Raw genomic sequence first — 15,096 nt, 5'->3', positions numbered from 1 at the left:
CCGGCTGGCGTTTATCGCAAGGCCTTCAAGTGGGAGATTGTTGGGTGTGAAGGATTTTTGGGCCGGTTTTATTTAGGGGCCGATTAGGTTCCTAAATTGTGTTGAGAAAACCTTAGTTGCAACCCGTGGACGTAGGTCCCCACTAGGTCCGAACCACGTAAAATCTTGTGTCGTGTATCGTTTACTATTTTATGTTTTGTGTGTTTATATGGTTATTCATGTGTGTTGGTGGCATTGCGTCACTTGAGATCTAACAGAGCCTTGTTATACCATTTGCCTATGAATGACGAGTTAATTAGAAGACAGATTTTACTGGGTAGATGTTTGCTGTTTGTGTTCTACCATTCAACCAACTAATCACTGAGAAACAATATGTTTAAGATTCTTTTCAAACCAACTAAGCATGATACGTTTTTGTGCTTATTTTTATTTTGTTATAAACTAGTGCTAATACCCGCCAATTACGCGGTGTTGGAAAATGATATGTTATTCATTTTTTTGAAAAAAAAAAGACGTTTAAACTGATCATAAAAAAACTTACTCAATATAATTTATAAATTTGTAAATATTTTTGGTAAGTTTGAAGTTTTTTTTTTTTTTTTTTTTTGAAAATTTTCCATCATATAGTTATCTAAGATTAATAGTTTTAACCTATTCATGCCACATATGAAAATTTGTTTCATAAAACTCAACTTACGAAATCGAATTTGATGAATATATGACCAATTTACAAAATTGAGTTAGGAATAGAGGAAGGGATTGAACCTAAGTATAAATACGTATTTTATTAATCAGTTTTGTTAACAATAACAGAAAAATTAAAGTACAATAACGTGTAAAAAAGTTACAATAATGTGTATAATAAATATTTGAGTTGACCCCATAGTCAAATTTACTTTGACCCCACAAAGAATGTCAACATCCTTAGTCAAAATAGTATCTTCATCTGCAAATCTAAAGTAAGTGGTATTTTAGACATTCAACAGCCAGCAACAACTGTATCATCCATGCTTTTGCTTAGTTTCGCCAAAAAGCATATATTAATTTACTCATTTTCATGAAATAATTGAAAATATTTTGACAAATTAATAAATACACTCACAGGCAATTCATGAATAGCAAGGAATGTATCCAAGTAACTTACTTACAAACATACAGTTAGAGGTCCAAAATTGAAATGAGCAAGAACTTACATAATTTAAATAATCTGTTTAAGCAAGAACCGGCATAATTTAAATAACAGAGCGATTTAGATTTAAAAACATAACAGAGTGGTAGTAGGAAAGATGAAAAGTACAAATGGCGAATCTTTTCTAAGGAACCCAATTCTAGTGGAATACATCCAACGAATCGATCTTGTTGCAGATGAAAGATACTGCAGCTCTAGACGATTAGCAAGCTACCAGGTTATTTCCCAAGCTATTAAAACTCAAGTAGCTGTAACGAAACGAAGTCTATAAGCCACTGTAAATCTCCCAGTTGCTGGCCTTTAGTGGTATTGTATGATCATCCTCACGCATTCTCAATAACAAAGCCACCAAAATCGCAAAAAAAAATCATTTATAAACATTCTAAATGCATTATAACAAATGACCTGTGTTAATAGTACATTTAAAAAAATGTACTAAATATGTAATTATGGAGATTTAAAAGGCAAGAAAGATGAATGGCTTACATAAGCTGATCTTCATAGTAGTTTGTATGCCATTAAGAAGTCTTCGACCATTGTTTATATCCATGAAGACTGCACTGAGCGGTGTACAAAATAGCTGTAGCCAAGAACGATGCGCGAACTTGGTCGTCCTGTATTCCACGTGGCAAAGATCTATCAAATATAACGACATTTGGTCTTGTTTCAAGTCTAATTGAGCTGCCTTAAGATATATTTTCATATGGCGTTGATGCACCAGATGTGATACCAATACATGACCCTTTGGTAGCCAATTTTCTTTTTCAATCCTCTTGCCATGCTGTTAAGAATGAGACAATTAAAATATAGTAAAAAATCATAAAGAGTAAAGTAATTGGATGTTTAAAGGTGTTTTTACCATTGTCTTATAGGCTATAAAGTTTCCGGGACCCACAATCACTACACTATGATCCAATAAGATGGAATATTGTGTTCCTCAGGAATCTCTTGTAGATGTGAAGTATTGCTCGACTTCCACCCACCAACAACTAAGATAAGATCCATTTTTTCATCTACTAATTTGTACATAGCATCTTGTCGCTCCTAAAAAATGAAATTATATAAAAAATAAAGATCATAAAGGTGACAGTTTCAAAGCCCTTTTACTTGGCCCTTTTACTTGTGAATAGGCCCCACACAATTAATTTTCGCAGAGCACTTACTTGAGTAGCATCACAGATAGTGTTGAGAAGTGTTCAGTGGCATTTTCAACTCCATATTTACTCATCATGGTCATTTTACGGTTTCAATTTATATCATATTACCGGCTACGAATCCGTTGCCGAACATGTTATGTTGAAGAAAAACACAAAAAAGATTAAAAAAAATAAAAGCCTAAAATTTACTCGTTGGAGAATTCCATCAAAGCTGGTGGTCGTATAAGAAAACAGTAAAAAAAATTGCAAATCAATAAGACTTTGTCTTAGAAACTTTACAATAACTTGTTTAAAAACATCAAGAAAAGAAATAAATACTGTAGGTCCCTCGGAGGATGAGGTTAAACCTTAACCTTGTTATGTTAACACACTAGCAAGTGCGGAATCCAAGCTAGAGTGCAAACCGAGATGAAACAAGCACAAACAACACACGCAATCTTCACCGATTAACACCACTTGTATTAATACGAATGAAAGGTTCGGTTACAAGCTCAATGTTTACAAATCTGTTTTGCAAACTCTCTCTAAGTGTGTGTGTGTTCTCAACAGAAGGTTCTCTCTGTTCTACTTGCTTCTACTCTCTAAAGTGAACACATTACACGGGTATATATAAACCCAACACAGGTCGTCTGGTCGAAGGATCAGATAGGCTGATCGAAGGATCAGATAGATGATCGAAAGATCATCTATCGATTTGAAACCTATCGAAGGATCCACCTATACACCTCGAATGATGATATCCTTCGAGGTCCATCAACATCCATCGAAGGCTTATCCTTCGATGAGTCATCCTTCGACAACTCATCCTTCGACACAAATATATGACAACCATTTTCTAACTGTTTGGCCAAGTCAAACCAGGAGGATGGTTGACTTGGTCAAACTTACAGGACTAACAAAAGACATGGTTATATCGTGACGAAATACAGACAAAGTACAGACACAAGTGCACCAACAAACTCCCCCTTGGCTGTAGCTTTGTCTCAATCTTCGTGTCTTCAAGTCTCTGACGTCCTTTCAGGTCTTCAATGTCGGAGGATCTTCAAAGTCTTCACGTCTTGAAAGCAGAAAGTGTATCAACAAACTACCCGTTTCATGTAGGAAGTGTGTTGACAAACTTCCCCTTAACACAAGCTCCCCCTTGAGTTATGCTCGTGAATGACTTGATCTTTACAGCTTGAGATCCTTGTGGTGTTGATGATGGTCAGCGGCAACTCGATCATCTTCATCTTTTGAGTGCCTTCACGTCGTGTCTTCATTCCAAAGCTTGTCATCGACCATGTTCTCCTTGCCTTTAGAATCTGCACATGCAAGAAATCTAAACGCGTAATGAGAACAACTGCTTGGAATATAGTTAGCATAAACAAATGACACACGTATGACCATGTTTCAATCAAACACCGTCCGACAGTTTGAAAGTTTAATAAATTTGTCAGTTTTAGTTTCTAACTTTCAAAACTTGCAAATTTCGACCGTTTATGAAGATTTAGTCAATTCGGTTTTTAGTCAGGTTTCAGGTAACGAAGACTTGAGATCCAACATCGTACGATCGAAAATAAAGAAGAAATAAAATCTTTTTGGCTTTTATAAAGTTTATATTAAAACACACCTAAAATCTTTTTGGTATTTTAGAATATTTGAAATGTAAAGACTGAAAGTAGTAAATAAATATATACAGACATTCTTTTTGCGAGTTTCGAGGGTAAGAGAATCATATCAGTGTACGGTCATGCCAAAACGCTCTTGTTGTTCAATTAGTTAACATTAAGATAAGCATCCTATAACAATTATCGGTATTGTTGTCCACTTAAGCTCAACTTATCAGATGTAATCATAGCGAGGAGATATGTTAAGGTATGATTTATACTTACCGACCGGTGTTCATCCACATCACGACACATTCCCGTATCAAGGTATGCACGAGGGTTCATCTTACCGGTGAGTATACCGATTATCATCTGTTTGACCGTATATGATGTGAGATTCTCACCTATTTTTATTTGAAAAACAAGCCCTATGTGATGTAATCACTTATTTATGAGGAACTTGATTTTCATATGCATGAGGGCACATGAGCAAGTCCGTGAACAGGTTAGTACTTTCGTACAGCAGAGAGACGAACTTGACTCCCGGAAAAATGTGATATTTTATCACTTATTTGTTTGGACATGTGATTGTTTATCACTTATTGAGGTCGAATGCAGTATGTACACGTATGTATGATATCATGGAAGATCTAGACTTGCGTCCCCGTAATTTTTCGGTAAAAGATACAACCATGATACCCAGATGATAAGCAGCATAAAGACCGAATATCTCAGAACCTCGGTACTAAGACAATATGCCAATGAATGGTTCCCACCTGGTCTTCAGTCGATTAAGATTTATATCACCCTGCACACTTTAAAATGATTGTGAGCCTACCGATACATCTTATATAGAGCTGCTTATCGTTTTTCATTTAAGGTTTAAAGAGGTTTGGATAGACCACTGATGTACTATCATTTTCTCTTTTGCTCGCCAGGAAACTCATTTTTGTTTTTCTATTGTTTTTGTGTTTTTGAAATTTTTCGATGTTTTTGGATTTTCAGATTTTGGATTTACTCCCCCTAAAATCAATAAACTAAGATAAAATTTAAAACACAAAGGTATTTACAAAAATGATTCTCCGATGTTGGTTTTACTCTTGCTTGACCTTAATGCCGTTTACCAATAATAAAAAGTCAAATCTTGATTTGTCAAAGGCTTTGGTAAAAAGGTCGGCACGTTGGTCATCGGTGTGGACCTTAACAACATCGATTAGCCTTTTCTCAAAGCAATCATGTATGAAGTGATATTTGATTTCGATGTGTTTGGTCTTTGAGTGCTGCACAGGATTTCTAGTGATCTGTAAAGCAGTAGAATTATCAACGTAAATAGGAGTAGTTAGGAATTCAAAACCGTAGTCGCGTAATTGTTGTTGGATCCAAAGAACTTGGGAACAACAACTCGAAGCAGCAATGTATTCAGCTTCGCATGTTGATGTAGCGACGCACGTCTGCTTCTTGCACTGCCATGTGACTAGGCGATTTCCTAAAAACTGACATCCAGCCGTTGTGGATTTGCGGTCGATTTTGCATCCGCCAAAATCAGAATCACTGAAAGCGACCAATTCAAAGTTATTATCCCTAGGGTACCATAGACCGGTGTCAGGGTAACCCTTCAAATAACGAAAAATCCTTTTGACAGCTGCAAGATGTGAGGCCTTCGGGTTGACATGATATCTGGCAAGCAGGCACGTTGGGTACATTATGTCTGGCCTTGATGCTGTGAGGTACATAAGAGATCTGATCATTGCGCGGTAATATGAGGGGCTAACCGCTTCACCCTTCAAATCTGGAGTAATTCCGTGATTTTGTGGCAATGGGGTACCAATGGGCGTTGCATCAGACATCTGGAACCGGCTCAAGATGTCACCAACATATTTAGTCTGATGGATGAATATCCCAGACTCAGTTTGTTGCACTTGTAGGCCCAAAAAGAAAGTCATTTCCCCCATAGCACTCATCTCGAACTTATCCTGCATAATGCGCTCGAAATTCCTACACAAAGCATCATTAGTAGAACCAAAAATAATATCATCAACCTATACCTGAACCAGAAGAAGAAGATCTCCATCTTGTTCTTTGATGAAGAGAGTACAATCGATAAGACCTCTTCGAAAACCATTCTCCAGCAGATAGGTAGATAAGGTTGCATACCAAGCTCGTGGCGCTTGATGAAGACCATAGAGAGCTTTGTTGAGCAACCAAACCCGATCGGGATGGACAGGATCTTCAAAACCTGGAGGCTGTTCGACATATACCTCTTCTTCAACCACACCATGTAGAAATGCACTTTTGACGTCCATCTGGTAAACCTTGAATCCTTTGAATGAGGCATAAGCCAGAAAGATCTGAATAGCTTCCAGACGTGCAACAGGTGCATACACTTCGTTGTAGTCGATCCCTTCAATCTGACGAAAACCTTGAACGACTAAACGAGCTTTGTTCCGAATAACCACTCCACGGTCGTCTTTCTTGCATTTGAAGACCCATCGAGTGCCAATCTTCTTGTAATTCTCAGGTTTTTCAACAAGCTTCCAAACACCAAGCTTGTGAAATTGCTGCAATTCTTCTTGCATGGCTTCAACCCAAGCACTATCTTTCAATGCTTCTTTCCACGATTTTGGTTCTTCTTGTGACACGTAACACGCGAAGGACCAGTCATTTTGTTGGCCAGATTCTCTTATAGCTGAATACAAACCAGCATTTCGGTTGTTTCTCAGCTGATTACGCGTCTGCACACCGCGATGGACATCTCCTATAATATTCTGCTGGGGGTGGGTATCATGAATCCTCATCTCAGGATTGTCTGGTACTCGTGCATTGATACCCAAATTGGTAAGATTAAGATCAACAACCAACTCCACACCAGGAATGTGGGTAGAGGTGGATGCATTCCCTTCAGCAGTGTCTACATTCTGCATATGAGGTGTATCACCAGAGGCACCCTGAACAGGAGCAGCTGGAGCTAAAGATCCTTCAGCTGCATCATGATATTCATCATCTTCAGAAGAATCATTATAATCAGCAGCATCTTCATAAACCTCATTTTGAACCATGTTGTTGACTGACGAAGAAGCTTGAGGGTCAACAACAATAGGTCTAACCAAAGGCGAGACAGCAGCGTTGTCACTTTCTAACAACATCCTAGCCGCTGCTGATTCTTCGTCAAAGGTTGGCAGATTGAAGGAGTCAAATAGCCCATCATAATCGAACATCCACGGATCACCCGGAGCCCTAACAGGACTCGTGTACCTTTGAACCCTAACTTCACTCCATAGCTCAATCTTTTTGGTAGCTAGATTCCAAACACGAAAATTCGGAGTAGCATATCCAAGGAAGAAACCCTCGATAGCTCTTGCACCAAACTTTCCATCCGGTTCAATCATAGTACATGGAGCACCAAACGGTTCAAGGTAAGAAAGATCCGGTTTCCTTTTCTGAAGGAGTTCGAAGCAAGTCTTGCCATGTCTCTTTACTGTAAGAACTCTGTTTAACGTGTAGCATGCAGCCGATACAGCCTCCCCCCAGAATTGAATAGGGAGTTCCGACTCTACTAACATTGTTCTTGCAGTTTCTATAATCGTCCGATTCTTCCTCTCCGCGACACCATTTTGTTGTGGAGTATAACGAGAACTGTACTCATGAAGAATGCCTTTAGAAGTACAAAACTCATCCATAACTTGATTCTTGAATTCGGTACCATTGTCGCTTCGGATCCTCTTTACTTTCAACGAATAGAGATTCTCCAACATTGTAAGAAGATCCTTGAGGATGCCAGGAGTTGCACTTTTGTGTGCCATGAAGGATACCCAAGAAAATCTAGAATAATCATCAGTAACAACTAGACAATAGGCATCACCGAACGTTGTCTTGTGCTTCATGGGTTCAAAAAGGTCCATATGAAGACGTTCGAGAGGCATGCTGACAGTGTTGATTTTCTTCAAAGGGTGAGACTTCTTAGTTTGCTTCCCTTTTTGGCACGAGACACAGATATCTTGCAAATGAAAACTTCTCACAGGCACACCATTCACAAGATTATTTTTCACCAAATGGTTCATCTTCCTCAAGTGAATGTGTCCCATTCTTCTGTGCCAAGATATAGACTCCTTTTCTGTGGCTTTTGAGACAAAGCAAGTGACTTGTGCAGATGTTGTAATCGCCTGGCTCATGTCGAGAATATAAAGATCATTAACTCTCGGAGCCGATAAGAGAATCCATTCTTGTGGAATTTTGAATCCAGGTTTCAGCACATAGCAGCCGGCATCATCAAAATGCACGGTGAATTTCTTATCGCAGATTTGCGACACACTGAGAAGATTGTGATCAATTTGCTTCACATAATTGATCTTATCAAAGCACACGATGCCATTGGAGATACTTCCCTCTCCAGTGATAAAACCGCCTTTGTCACCCGCAAAAGCAACATACCCTCCTCTAATATTTCTCACGTCGTATAGGAGCCGTAAGTCGCCAGTCATGTGCCTGGATGCTCCACTATCAACAATCCAATGACTATTAATAGTTCCTCCTAGAACATCCTGCACATGTCATTTAAAACATCAGTTGAGAATGGGGACCCAAGCCTTAGTGGTCTTGGGTCGTCCCTGAGCATCACGAAACGTGATATCAATCTCTTGATGGTTTTCAAGAACCATTGTTCCCCCTGAATTGTCACCCGACTTAGGTAACCAAGTTCGTTTTTGCCCACCAGTTTTTGAAGATTCTGGTTTTACAGGTTGTGACACACTTGTTTTCCTTTCAACTGTTTTAACTTCAGATTTTAAAGCCTTTTCAACAGTTTTCATGTTCTTACGTCGTTGTTTAGTTTCTTGTTCTTTTACAGTTCGTTTATCATGTTTAGGTGAAACTGACCGACGTTGAGGATGAACTGTTTCAGGTGGAGCTTTCTTAACAAATTTACTCTTTGGAGCATACCTGCTGATCCTGTTATTGATCCTGTCGATCCTGATATTGCACCTGTTGACCCCGTTATTGCTCCTATCGATCCTTTACCCATCGAGCCCGAGCACGCTCTTTTTGCTGAGCACATGGATCCTCCAGATGAGGAGGCACAGCACGGGTGGATACCGGCGGACGAGGATGTTCCACCGTTTCCCCCACATCACACTGGCACACATCATACTGATTTCTCATTTCAGATCCCATCATTTATTCCTCCAGCGGGGCCTGGAGAGGGCTCTTCAGCCCACCCTTTCGGTCATGTACCGATGACCATGCCATTCATGCCTCAGATAGCATCTATCCCATCTTCTGTTGCACCTATCGATCTTACCAGCACGCCATTACTTTGGTCGACCCCATCTGCCATGCCACCTACAGATCCATACCACCCATTTCATTTGGGCCATACTATTGAGGATCTTTTGATGTCGTTTGTACACCAGCACGAGTCTCATACACAGCGACTCCAGGAGCTCGAGAGAGCTCAGCTATCTTTTGGTCCATATCTTGGTCAGACATCTTCATCTTTTCAGTCTTTTCGATCATTACCTCCTGACTTTGCTGCCCGACTTACGACTATGGAGCAGTAGATTGCATCTGTTATTCGCACTCAGCAGGCGATGGAGGAGGACTGGCTTCATTTACGCCGCTTGCTCTACACTCACTTTCCCCCTCCTCCACCCCCATCCGCATAGGGCTCATTGGTACCATAGTGGTAGGCGATGGTGAGACGACCGCGATTGTGACTGCACAGATTTTTGGAGACCAGCCGACGATACAGATTTTTGTTGTTATTTGTTGATGTACTGGTTGTATGTGACACTGATGTGATGCTGTTTTTGACAGGGGTGATGTAGCCCCTATTTGATTTGTGATTGTATGATACAGTGACGTGCTGACACACTTGCTACACTTTATGGTCTCGATATATAACAATCGCTGTATTCTCACCATATCTGATTCACATGATTGCTTATTTATGATTTGGGACATGGGATGTTATATGTATGATATTTGCAACATGGGATGTTGGGACATGGGATGTTGTGTATATGATATTTGTGACATGGGATGTTGGGACATGGGATGTTGTGTGTGATATATTGATAACATGAGATGTTATATACTATTACTTTATACGTATGTTAAAATGACCTAATCAACGTACGCATCTGTAGAAGATGGCACCAAGACGTCAATCGCAGCCGATGCCCACGACTCATGAAGAACTCCAACAACTTATCGCTAGCGCCATTGCTCAATACGCTGCCTCGCAAGGAGGACCGAGCGGAAGTAGCTCGAACATTAACGGCAACCAAAATCCTCCTCATGGGTGCACCTACAAACAGTTCTTGGACTGTAAGCCCATCAACTTCGACGGCACAGGTGGTGCTGTTGCTTTCGTTCGCTGGGCAGAGAAGACTGATTCCACCATCCGCATGAGCAAATGTGCGCTCGACCAGCAGGTCACTTACATCTCAGGGCTGTTTCTAGATGGAGCCCTATCTTGGTGGAACTTACAAGTGCAAACACTAGGCGAAGCTGCCGCCTACGCCCTGACTTGGGCCGAATTGAAAGAGCTTATGCGCAAGAAGTACTGTTCCCGCGCAGAAATTCAAAGGTTGGAGACTGAATTTTGGCACCTAAAGATGGATGGACCAAAGGTTGCAGAATACGTCCAGAGGTTTCATGACCTATCTCAAGTGGTTCCTTATATGGTCACGCCTGAATACAAGCGAACCGAGCGCTTCATTTGGGGATTAGCTCCCCAAATCATTAGCATGGTGACCTCCTCCAAACCGACAACTATCACGGAAGCCATTGATTTGAGCGTGGCTCTCACTGAGGAGGCAATTCGTTTAAACAAGTTCGATGAAGTCAAGGCAAAGAAGACAGAGACTCACGTTGAGTCCTCAGGAGATAACAAAAGGAAGTTTTCGAACTTCAAACAAGGCATCAGCATGGCAGTAAAGAAAGGAAAATCAACTGGTAGTACCAAGAAAGGGAAAGGGTACCAGGTCACCCAGCCCAAATGCAACAACTGCCAACGCCACCATGCTGGCTATTGTAACGTGAAAGTTTGTGAATCTTGTGGAAAACCGGGCCACTCAAAGGAATCATGTTGGGCTAGTGCAGGCCGGGGAGGCCAGGGAGGATATATGAATAGAAACGATAATCGTGGTGGTTTGGGAAATCGCCCACAAGGGAATAACCGAGGCTACAATGCAAATCAAGCCGGAACTGCCAATCAAAACAACCCGCCAGTTGGGGACGGTGCGGGAAGTGGAAAAAGATTAGGATGTTTTCATTGCGGTGACATTGGGCACTTCAAGAAGGATTGCCCGGGATTGAACCAAGCCCGTGGAAGGGTGTTCCAGATCGGTGCACGGGAAGCACGCCAGGATCCCAACGTTGTCACTGGTACGTTCCCTGTAAATCAACGCTATGCATCTGTTCTGTTTGATACTGGTGCCGACTATAGCTTCATATCACTAGAATTTAAGAATATACTTGGGCTAGCCGCTAATAAGTTAGACATTCCCTACGCAATCGAATTGGCTAATGGAAAATTTGTAGAAGCCAATGATGTGATCAGAGGCTGTGTGATTGAATTAGGAGAACGCGAGTTTACTCTAGATCTACTACCAGTCCAGTTGGGAAGCTTCGACGTGGTAGTAGGAATGGATTGGTTATCCGGGAACAAGGCAGAGATAGTATGTCACGAGAAGGTTATTCGTATTCCGACCGACGATGGTGAGACCATTGTTGTTCATGGAGAAAAGCGTGAGACGCCGTTAAGGATGATTAGTTGCCTGAAACCAAGAAAGTGTCTGAAGAAAGGATGTGTTGCTTTTCTAGCACACATTGTGGATAAGAAGGCTGCTGAGCCGAAGATCGAAGACATCCCTGTCGTGAGGGAGTATCCCGAAGTCTTCCCAGAAGACTTACCCGGACTGCCACCTCAGAGGCAAGTGGAGTTTCACATTGACTTAGTTCCAGGCGCCGCGCCTATGGCTAAGGCACCATACAGAGTTGCTCCGTCTGAGATGCAGGAATTGTCGACACAACTGCAAGAGTTGTTAGACAAGGGTTTTATCCGACCAAGCTTCTCGCCTTGGGGAGCTCCGGTCTTATTTGTCAAGAAGAAGGACGGAAGTTTCCTCATGTGTATTGACCACAGAGAATTGAACAAGCTAACAATCAAGAATAGGTATCCCCTGCCAAGAATCGATGATCTGTTTGACCAGCTTCAAGGTTCAAGCTTCTATTCAAAGATCGATCTTCGATCTGGATACCATCAACTAAGGATACAGGAGGAAAGTATCCCGAAAACAGCTTTCAGAACTCGATATGGGCACTATGAGTTTCTAGTTATGCCGTTTGGTTTAACAAACGCACCTGCAGTGTTCATGGATTTGATGAACCGAGTTTGTAAGCCATACCTGGATAAATTCGTGATTGTATTCATCGATGACATCCTAATTTATTCCAAGTCAAAGGCTGAACACGAGCAGCATCTTAGAGCCATTCTGGAGCTGCTAAAGAAGGAACAGTTGTACGCCAAGTTCTCTAAGTGTGAGTTTTGGCTACGAGAAGTGCAATTCCTTGGGCACGTGGTGAACGGAGATGGAATCCACGTGGATCCAACCAAGATCGAGGCGATTAAATATTGGGAAACGCCAAAAACGCCAACCGAGATTCGGCAATTCTTGGGTTTGGCTGGCTACTATCGAAGGTTCATCGAGGATTTCTCGAAAATCGCTCAACCTTTGACGCTCCTCACGCAGAAGGAAAGGCAGTTTGATTGGGGAATCAAACAGGATGAAGCATTTCAGATATTAAAGGATAAGCTTTGTAACGCGCCAATCTTAGCTCTACCAGAAGGTACCGACAATTTTGTGGTATATTGCGACGCATCGCGTTAGGGATTGGGTTGTGTGTTGATGCAACGTCAAAAGGTCATCGCTTACGCATCACGCCAACTGAAGGTGCACGAAAGGAACTATACCACTCATGATTTGGAGCTAGGCGCAGTGGTTTTTGCACTAAAGATCTGGAGACACTACCTGTATGGTACGAAGTGCACAATCTTCACAGATCACAAAAGCCTACAGCATATATTCAACCAGAAGGAGTTGAATATGAGGCAAAGACGATGGGTTGAATTATTGAACGATTACGACTGCGAGATAAAGTATCACCCAGGGAAGGCGAATGTAGTCGCCGATGCCTTAAGTCGTAAGGAAAGGATCAAGCCCCTAAGGGTTAGGGCTATGGAAATGATAATCCAAACCGATCTCTCCTCGCGCGTTCGTGCAGCACAGAAAGAAGCTCTCAAGGAGGAGAACCTTGAGAAAGAGTATCTCCGTGGGATGGAGAAGATATTGGTGCCAAACGAGGAAGGAACGTTATGTTTTGGGAAAAGGATTTGGGTTCCTCTATTTGGTGAATTAAGGGAAGTTATTTTCGATGAAGCGCACAAGTCACGGTACTCTATCCACCCGGGATCGGATAAGATGTACCAAGATCTCAAAAATTACTATTGGTGGCCTAGGATGAAAGGCGACGTTGCTATTTACGTGAGCAAATGTTTAACGTGCGCTAAGGTCAAGGCGGAATACCAGAAGCCCTCGGGACTTCTGCAACAACCTGAGATTCCCAAGTGGAAATGGGAACAAATCTCAATGGATTTTGTTACAAAACTGCCAAGAACGCCAAGAGGCCATGATATGATTTGGGTGATTGTTGACCGCCTAACAAAGTCCGCACACTTTCTGCCAATCAAGGAGAAAGACAGTACTAGTAAACTTGCGGAAATTTACTTGAGAGAGATCGTAGCACGACATGGAGTACCCCTCTCGATCATCTCTGATAGAGACGGAAGGTTTGTGTCGAGGATATGGCAATCCTTCCAAGAAGCTTTTGGCTCACAATTGAATCTGAGCACTGCGTTCCATCCGCAAACTGACGGCCAGAGCGAGCGAACGATACAGACTTTGGAAGACATGCTGAGAGCATGTGCTATGGATTTGGGCGGTAGCTGGGATAAACACTTACCTTTGGTCGAATTCTCATACAACAACAGCTACCACACCAGTATTGGTGTCGCGCCTTTTGAAGCCCTTTACGGACGCAAGTGTCGATCACCACTATGTTGGGCTGACGCAGGTGATAGGCAGCTTGCCGGTCCCGAAATCGTCCAAGAGACGACAGACAAGATTGCGCAGATTCTTAAACGCATCGAAGCCGCTCGCCACAGACAAAAGGCCTATGCGGATCCAAACCGAAAACATATGGATTTTCAAGTTGGAGAGATGGTGTTATTGAAGGTATCACCCTGGAAAGGGGTGGCACGCTTTGGGAAGCGTGGGAAGTTAAATCCACGCTACATTGGTCCTTTCAGAATTCTAGAAAGAATTGGAACCGTAGCATACAAGTTGGACCTACCTGCTGAACTAAATGGTTTTCACGATACATTTCATGTATCCAATTTAAAGAAGAGTCCAACTCAAGTTGACGTTGCCATTCCTATCGACGAGATTCATGTTGACGACACGCTCCACTTCGTAGAAGCACCTGTCGAGGTCACAGATTGGAAAGTTAACAGGACCCGCCGGAGCAGTGTCAAACTCGTCAAGGTTCGCTGGAATGCCAGACATGGTCCTGAATACACCTGGGAGCGTGAGGACCGGATGAAAGAGAAATACCCCCACTTATTTCCTAAAAACTCTGCATCTACAAGCAGAACTTAAATTTCGGGACGAAATTTATTTAACGGGGGGAGAATGTGACAACCCTCACAAAACCAAGTATCCGTACGACTTAATTAGCTATTAACTGTTGCCTAATTACTGTGCTTAACTGAGATTTATGATAAACTGCTACTTGATTGTTGATACACGTACATGTCTGCATCATACTTTGATTTTTCCTGTCACTACATTATTTATTTACTGAACTCTAGTGACAAACATGATGCACAAAAGCACAGTAGCATTTGAACGGATAACCTATTGAACATGCTGATATAACCAGCATCAGGCAGACACTGCCTCTAAAGGCCTGAATGAGCCAGAATTATTTTACTACGCCCATAGTGTGTGTAGAGATACAAGGGTTGTATAATTGCGTCTCTAGGAATAAGATACAGAGATTGGATGTGCCTAAAACGTACCTTAAGCACGGAACACAGCACTTTTAT

At 41.7% G+C, this 15,096-nt stretch overlaps 1 pseudogene; it reads right to left on the bottom strand.

Annotated features, from left to right (window-relative positions):
- Window positions 1-1,875: 1,875 nt before the first annotated feature.
- LOC110919840 lies at window positions 1,876-2,370 on the bottom strand (annotated as a pseudogene).
- Window positions 2,371-15,096: the final 12,726 nt, after the last annotated feature.

This window comes from Helianthus annuus, chromosome 16 (genome assembly GCF_002127325.2).
Source record: "Helianthus annuus cultivar XRQ/B chromosome 16, HanXRQr2.0-SUNRISE, whole genome shotgun sequence".
Taxonomy (NCBI): Eukaryota; Viridiplantae; Streptophyta; class Magnoliopsida; order Asterales; family Asteraceae; genus Helianthus; species Helianthus annuus.
The sequence above is the reverse complement of the archived record's forward strand: the minus strand, read 5'-3'. Positions and strand labels throughout refer to the sequence as shown.